Below are 6,988 nucleotides of genomic sequence, written 5' to 3'. Positions count from 1 at the left end.
TTTCCTTCTCCAAACACAGTGTACTATTGGTGTTGGCTCCAAACAGCCAGTGGCCATGCCACATGCCCAACTGTCACTACCCTGTGCTGTCAAGCATCTTACAGGTAGGCTATTCCCGAGAGCAGGCCCGGAGCCAAGTGCAGCAAGTGGGTCCCATTCTTCTCAGCCTGACCAGCACTGACTGCTTCCTCTCCTGGCGTGATTTTAGGATTTCCCATTCTCCTCCCTACTGCATTTCCTGCTTAAAGTAACTTTTTTCCTAGGTCAATTCATCTGCTCTCTGATTCAGGCAAAACTAGAGAGGCAGAGAAAAATGAAAACTGGTCAGTTATTTTGGCCTATTATTTCCACTACAGAGACACCAAATAATTACCTAATCCTGCACCTCACTCATCCTGCCCCATCTCACGACCCTGAGTGTTTTAGTTGTTCTGCTGCATTGTTTAAAGGATTCCTTAATCAAGTTCAAATTGACACCTCATTGACAGAAAACATGGTGTAGGCAGCAGTGTGGCCTTTGCAAACTGACCACTCTGGACAAAAGTATGAGATATCTCCTCTGCATAGTCCACAGCTTGCCCCCCATCTACACTTCCAATCTACTCGTCTTCCTGGATACAAATCATTTGCTTCAGTCAAACAGGTCTCTTGGTTGTTCCCTGAACTTGCCTTGTGTTTTTCCACTTTGGAACCTTTGAACCTTTGCCCCCACCACCTGCCCTGATGGAATGTCCTCTGATTCGGCCTAGCCAAATGCGATTCATTTCACCTTTATTCAACACCAACTGCAGGTCGGCACTGGGCCAGCACTTTCACATGTGTTATCTCATCCTGCAAGGCCCAGCATAAATTTCTTCTTATCTGTGAAGCTTCTGTGGCTATCCCAACTGGAAGTGGTCACTTCCTCCTTTCTCTTACACTTATTGTCTGTACTACTCATTTGGCGCTGAATACATCCTAGTACTTTATAATTAATCATTCACTCATTCATTCATTTATTTAAACAAGTATTTACCGAGTGACTATTATTTTCCGGATACCATGGTAGATACTGGAGATATAGAGATGAGCAAGAGATAGACCTGAGATTTGTGGTTCAGGAACACTCTGGCTATAATAAGAATGGATCAAACCAGGGAGACTTTTGAGTTACGGAGCTGTAAGGAGGCTGTGGCAGGAACCAGAGGCAGGAAATAAGAGGGCAGTGACATCTGCCCCAGGGATGAGGAGACTACATTTGAGAAACACTTAGGTAATACTAAGATCCCAGAGAGGGAGCCATGCAAGGCTGAGTTCACATCTTCACTCTATCAGCCAGTTGGGTGGTGTTAGGCAAATAATTTAAATTATCTTAGTCTCATCTCCTTTATCTATAAAATGAGGATAATATTAGCCACCGCATTGGTCGGTTTCAGTATTATGTGAAATAGTGAGTGAAAATCTGTAGGCATATACCTAGCATCTAGAGAGCTACATCACAGTGATTGATGTAGGTGTCACTGACATTGGTGTCTTCTTTTGTCTGTCCCCTTCATTAATCTGTGAGATCCCTGAAAGCAGAGACTGCCTTACTCATAGTTTACCCTCATTTCCTACCACAGTGCCTGGCACATAGTATATCCTCAATCAATGTTCGTTGAGCAAATTTACACTTACAATTCAGAGCCCAGCAAATTCTTTAAGATTCACTGCCTAACCCAGGATACAAATTTGACTAAATCAAAGGAACAGAGATTATTTTAATACAAGGTAGAACATAGGGTTCTCTAAAGCTTGATCCTGTATGTTTTTAACCATTGTTTCTCAACTCTCTGTTCCTCTCTCTTCTTCTCTGCTCTCCTCTTCATGTCTCTTCTCATCCCTTTCTACACCTTGGTCCCAGACAATCTCATTCACTCACATGACTTAAATCTATATGCTGATTGCTTTCTGAATGTATGTCTCCAATCCTGACCTCTCTTCTGAACTCCAGGTCAGTAAATCTAACTGCCTAGTGGACATCTCTACTTTCAATATTATGTCTAAAATTATACCTCAGACATTTCCACTTTCACCTGCTATTCTTCCCACATGGCTCTTCTCATTGGGTGGAACTATCATCCAGTCAGATGTCCAAGCTTTAATCTGGGAGTAATGTTTAACACCTTCTCTCTCAGTCTCCATATCCAATAAAATGCCAGACTTCCAAAGCAGATCTACCATCTCTTACCACGCCTACTGCCGCCACCATCTCTCACCTGGAGATGGGGCAATCTCTTCTTGGTAGCCACACTTGTAGTCTTGCTTCTGTTTTTACATAGCAGCCAGAGGAATAGTTAAAATTACATAGCAGACCACGTTACTTTATTTATTTAGAAGTCTTTAATAGTTTCTATTGTACTTGGTAAAATTTTCAAAATGCTTACCATGACCTCACAGTCCTCTATGATTGGACTTCCTACTACCTTCACTTCCTCTGCTTCCTCACCATCTCCTTTCAGTTCTTCAAATACCCCAGCATTCTCTGGCCTTGTGGGCTTCATATCTATTGTTTTTTCATGAAAGGCTCTTACCCCCACTCTTCACTTAGGTAAAATATAATTTCAACTGATCCATCACATCTCAGTTTAAGTGTTTATTCCTCAAAGGGGCCTTTCCTGGTCTCTCCTTCTAAACTAGAGCTGCCTTTAAAGCACACATAATGATTCTTTAATCCCTTAGAGCACTTATCACAATTTGCAAATGTATACGTATTTGTGGGTATTTACTTGACACCCATCTCCACCCCAACACCCTTGTGCTCACACACGCACACTCTGTTACCCACCCCTGATTCTCTGGGACCCAGCGCAGAGCCTGGTGATAGAACATGTAGATTTCTGTTGAGTGAATGTGATAAAGGCTGTGAGAAAGAGACAGACCAGGTGCTAGGAGAGTTCAAAGGAGGTGGTGCAGAGAAGGCTTCAAGGAAGATAAGACATTTGGTGGCAGCTTTGAAAAATGGGTGGGATGGAACCGGCCAAGGTGAATGAGCCTGCAGGAGTGGATGGAGGGAGGGGCCAGGTGGATGGACAACCTCACTGCACAAACCCAGATGGTGCCTGAGAAATGATGAGTAACTGGGTTGTCCGGAATATAGGGCTTGGGAAGGGAAGGAGGGCTAGAAAGAGAATGACCAAAGCTGGACCTATTCTTAAATCCCCAGGAGGTGCTGGTGAGCGCCCAGAGGCTTCCCCTGGACAAGGTGGCCCTTTCACAAACATGTTCCCTTTAATTAGCTCTCACTCAGGAGGTAGGGGCAATAGGGCCCAACCTCTTTCAGCTCCTGCTGCTTCCTGCCCCACCACAGCCCCGGGCACCTGGCTGGTAGGCTTCAGCCAATTCCTATTTGCAGTGGAAATTGAATGTTGCTTACGTTAATTGTGTAATATAGTTCCACATTAAGAAACTTGGGGCTTGGGACAATTTATAGGGAAAAATTTAGGACAGTATTCAAACAATTCTTCCACAGGCATTTGACTCATTTGTATTATGTCCATCCAGGTGTGGACTCTCACCATTGAGGCCTCTCTAAAAAATTTATTTCAGCTATACACATGACTTTCTGAGCTTTTTGAAAATACACACCTGGCTTCTCTATTCAAGAGATTACAATTTTTTTTTATTGATTTCAGAGAGGAAGGGAGAGGGAGAGATAGAAACATCAATCGACTGCCTCCTGCACACCCCCCATTGGGGATCGAGCCTGCAACCCAGGCATGTGCCCTAACTGGGAATCAAACCAGCAACCTCTTGGTTCCTGGGTGGACGCTCAACCACAGAGCCACACCTGGCCGGAAGAGATTACAGTTTTAAAAAGGCATTAAGTGCTTTACCATTCACCCTGTTAGGTGCTTTCCACTGAGTTACCTCATTTATTCTTTACACTCACCCCACCAGGGAAGCACTAAGATTTATCTTCTAGATAAGGAAACCAAGCTCAGAGGGATGAAGTAACTTGTCCAAAGTCACACAGCTTGTAGGCGTGAAGCCTGCATTTACATTGATGTCTGTCTGGCTTATATCCTGTGTTCTCAGATATTTACGCTATGCGGCTTTTCAAAGACAAGGCATATTAACTGGGTTTGGAGGAGCCATCATGATTACTTTTTTAAAAATTTCATTATTGATTAAGGTATTACATATGTGTCCTTATCCCCCCATGGCCTCCCCCCCCCCCACTCATACCCTTGCCCCCCTGTCGTCTGTGTCCATTGGTTAGGCTTATATGCATGCATACAAGTCCTTTGGTTGATCTCTCCTCCTTACCCCTAGCCTCTTTAAATAGCATCTTTACTTTAAAATAATGACAGATTCACAGAAAGTTGCAAAAATATTGTACCCTTGCATAACTGTAACAGAATATCAAAATCAGGAAATGAGTCCAATTCAGAGTTTATTCAAATTCCACTAGTTTTACCACCAGGATTACTTTTTAAGTTAAATCAAGTTTCGGGGCGGGACGGGGGAGGGCGGGAGGAATATAACAACTTTCTGAAAGGTCTTTTGGAGCCTCTTCTCCCGTGGACACTTGAAGTCCTGGGCTTCCTGAAACAGTGGGTCTGAAGAAGGGATAAATGATAGACACAGAGAGATCCATTTCTGCTGTATGGCCCCGAGGAAATGCTGTATTGCCGAGGGACCCCACTGGAACCTGCTGCTTTCACACGGAAAGGACACCCAGCAGGGAAACCTAGGGGGACCTGCTGAGACTGTCTGAGTCTGGTTGTTTGGAGGCCTCTAAAACCCTTGGGGCTACCTAAGACCTGGCTCAGCCAAAATGCCTCTTTGTCCCTATTGTCTGTCTCCTGGCAGCTGATGATAAGTGATAAGCAAGAGAGATAAAACAGGTTTGGGGCTGTGAACCTGCCTGAATCACTGGCAGCCAACCAGGCCCTTTTTTATCTGGAAAAACTCCCCCCAGGACAGCGCCTGCGAGTGTTTGGGAACCTGACGGGAACAATGGCGGGAAATGGAGGCCCAAGCTTGGGCTTTAGGGCTCTGCCACCCACACTCCTTCGCACTGTTATTCCTGGCGAAAACCAAGATTTTCTTTCGTTCAGACAGACTCTGTGGGAAGAGGTGCAAATGAGGTTTGGAAATTAAAAGGAAGTAGTATGATGACAAGGGAAGTTCAGTTGTTTTGCAAGCTTTAGAGATTTCGTTGTAAATGATTCTGAACATTGCTGCCCTGCGTACATAATGACTGTCATCCTGGTAAACTGTGATAGCTCCTTGGCCACCAGGCCAAGTGTTGAAGCCACTTGGGGGTTAATTTCCTTGTCAAACTGCTTCACATGTGAATTTAGAGACCCTGGAACAAATGAGAAGCCAGGCCTTACATTACGCAACTCCTTCAGTGTAGCCAGGAGGGCAATCGGGCTCTGGCTCCTGCCCATCTCTCCAGGTAAATCTAGCTACTCACCTTTAACATTGTGAGACAAGGACATCTGGTTAGACTGATGTGGCGTGTTCTTAGTGGACTCATATTGGTTTCAGAGATGACTGTTTTACCAAATGCTCAAGAGCTCTCTGTTATAGTTGCATTCCCCCCAAATTCAAAAATCCTAACCCTCACTGCCTAGAATGTGACCTTACCTGGAAATAGGGTCATTGTAGATACAATTGGTTAAGATGAGGTCATACTGGAGTAGAAAGGGCCCTGATCCATTATGACTGGGATCCTTATAAAAAGAAGACATTTGGACACACACATGCACACAGAGAAAACATCATGTGAAGATAAAGGCAGAGGTAGGGGTGATACTTCTCAAGGGATGTCAAAGCTGCCTGCTAACCATCAGAAGCTTGGAGAGAGGCCTGGAGCAGATTCTCCCTACAGCCCCCAGAAGAACCAACCTGCTGACACCTTGATCTCAGACTTCTAGCCCCCCAAACTGTGAGGCAGTAAATTTCTGTTGTTTAAGCCACCCAGTTTGTGGTACTTGGTTACAGGAGCCCTAGCAAGCTCAGAAACTCTCTTAAAAATGTTGTTTCAGAGTCAGAGTTAATTTCAAGGTCACTCACTGATCCATGCTATGTGACATTCACCTTTTTCCACTTTTAATTTTGGAAGAGATATTACCATATTTATTATCCCGGCACTTCTTCCATTCTCAATAATGCCTATAAGCAAAGACCAACAAAACCATCACATAGTTGAAAGTGATTGTTGTTAAATTAGAACCAGTCCCCTCTTTCTTTAAAAAAAAAAAAAAAGAAAGAAAAGAAAAGAAAAAAGGAGAAGTACTAAAATCTAGCTGTGCCCAACTCAGGAGATATTTTCTATCGGCTCTTAGCCCAAATGGATGTGGACCAGGTGGTGGTAAAGCACTACTGTGTTCCCAGCAGGCACATTACACCTGCATTGGGCATAAATGGCTCCTTGTCCTTGGCTCTCAGATGCACAGAAAGGGGAGAGTCACACTAGAAACCCCAAGGAACAACTGTTGCTGTCAGAAGGATGACCTAAGAAAATGCAGGAAGCAGCATAAATATGATCCGAAGCCCTGCTGGAGAGAGGGCTTCTTTCACTGCATCCAACCCAACAGTGCTCTTCAGACAGAGACAACCAGGACATCTGGGCTCCAGTGGGCCCCTGTGACCCATGGAACCCAATAGACTTGTCTCCCTGAACAAGGGGTCCTGGCCCTTCTGCCTCAGCCCCAAACCCTACTTGTTCTGGAGTGCTGGCTACTGTAGACATGAGCCTGTTCATCTTGAATATGCAGCTTGAACCCCATAGTACTTTCTCTCCTGTCTTGAGATCCTCCTCTTGGAATGTAGGTTGGGCTTGGGCAGTTGGTTACAAGGGTCAGGAGAGGGGAGGGAAGAACATTCTCCTTTCTCCTGTTTCTCAGTGTTCCCTCATCCTAACACAGCCTCGCTTGGTCTTTGCAAGATTCTCTGCTTTCCCTGCCTAAAGAGATTAGTGGTTTTGTTACAGGTGCAAGGAAAGACGTGAGGGTGT

Source organism: Myotis lucifugus, unplaced genomic scaffold (genome assembly GCF_000147115.1).
Source record: "Myotis lucifugus unplaced genomic scaffold, Myoluc2.0 scaffold_61, whole genome shotgun sequence".
Classification (NCBI taxonomy): Eukaryota; Metazoa; Chordata; class Mammalia; order Chiroptera; family Vespertilionidae; genus Myotis; species Myotis lucifugus.
Note: the sequence above shows the minus strand (reverse complement) of the source record.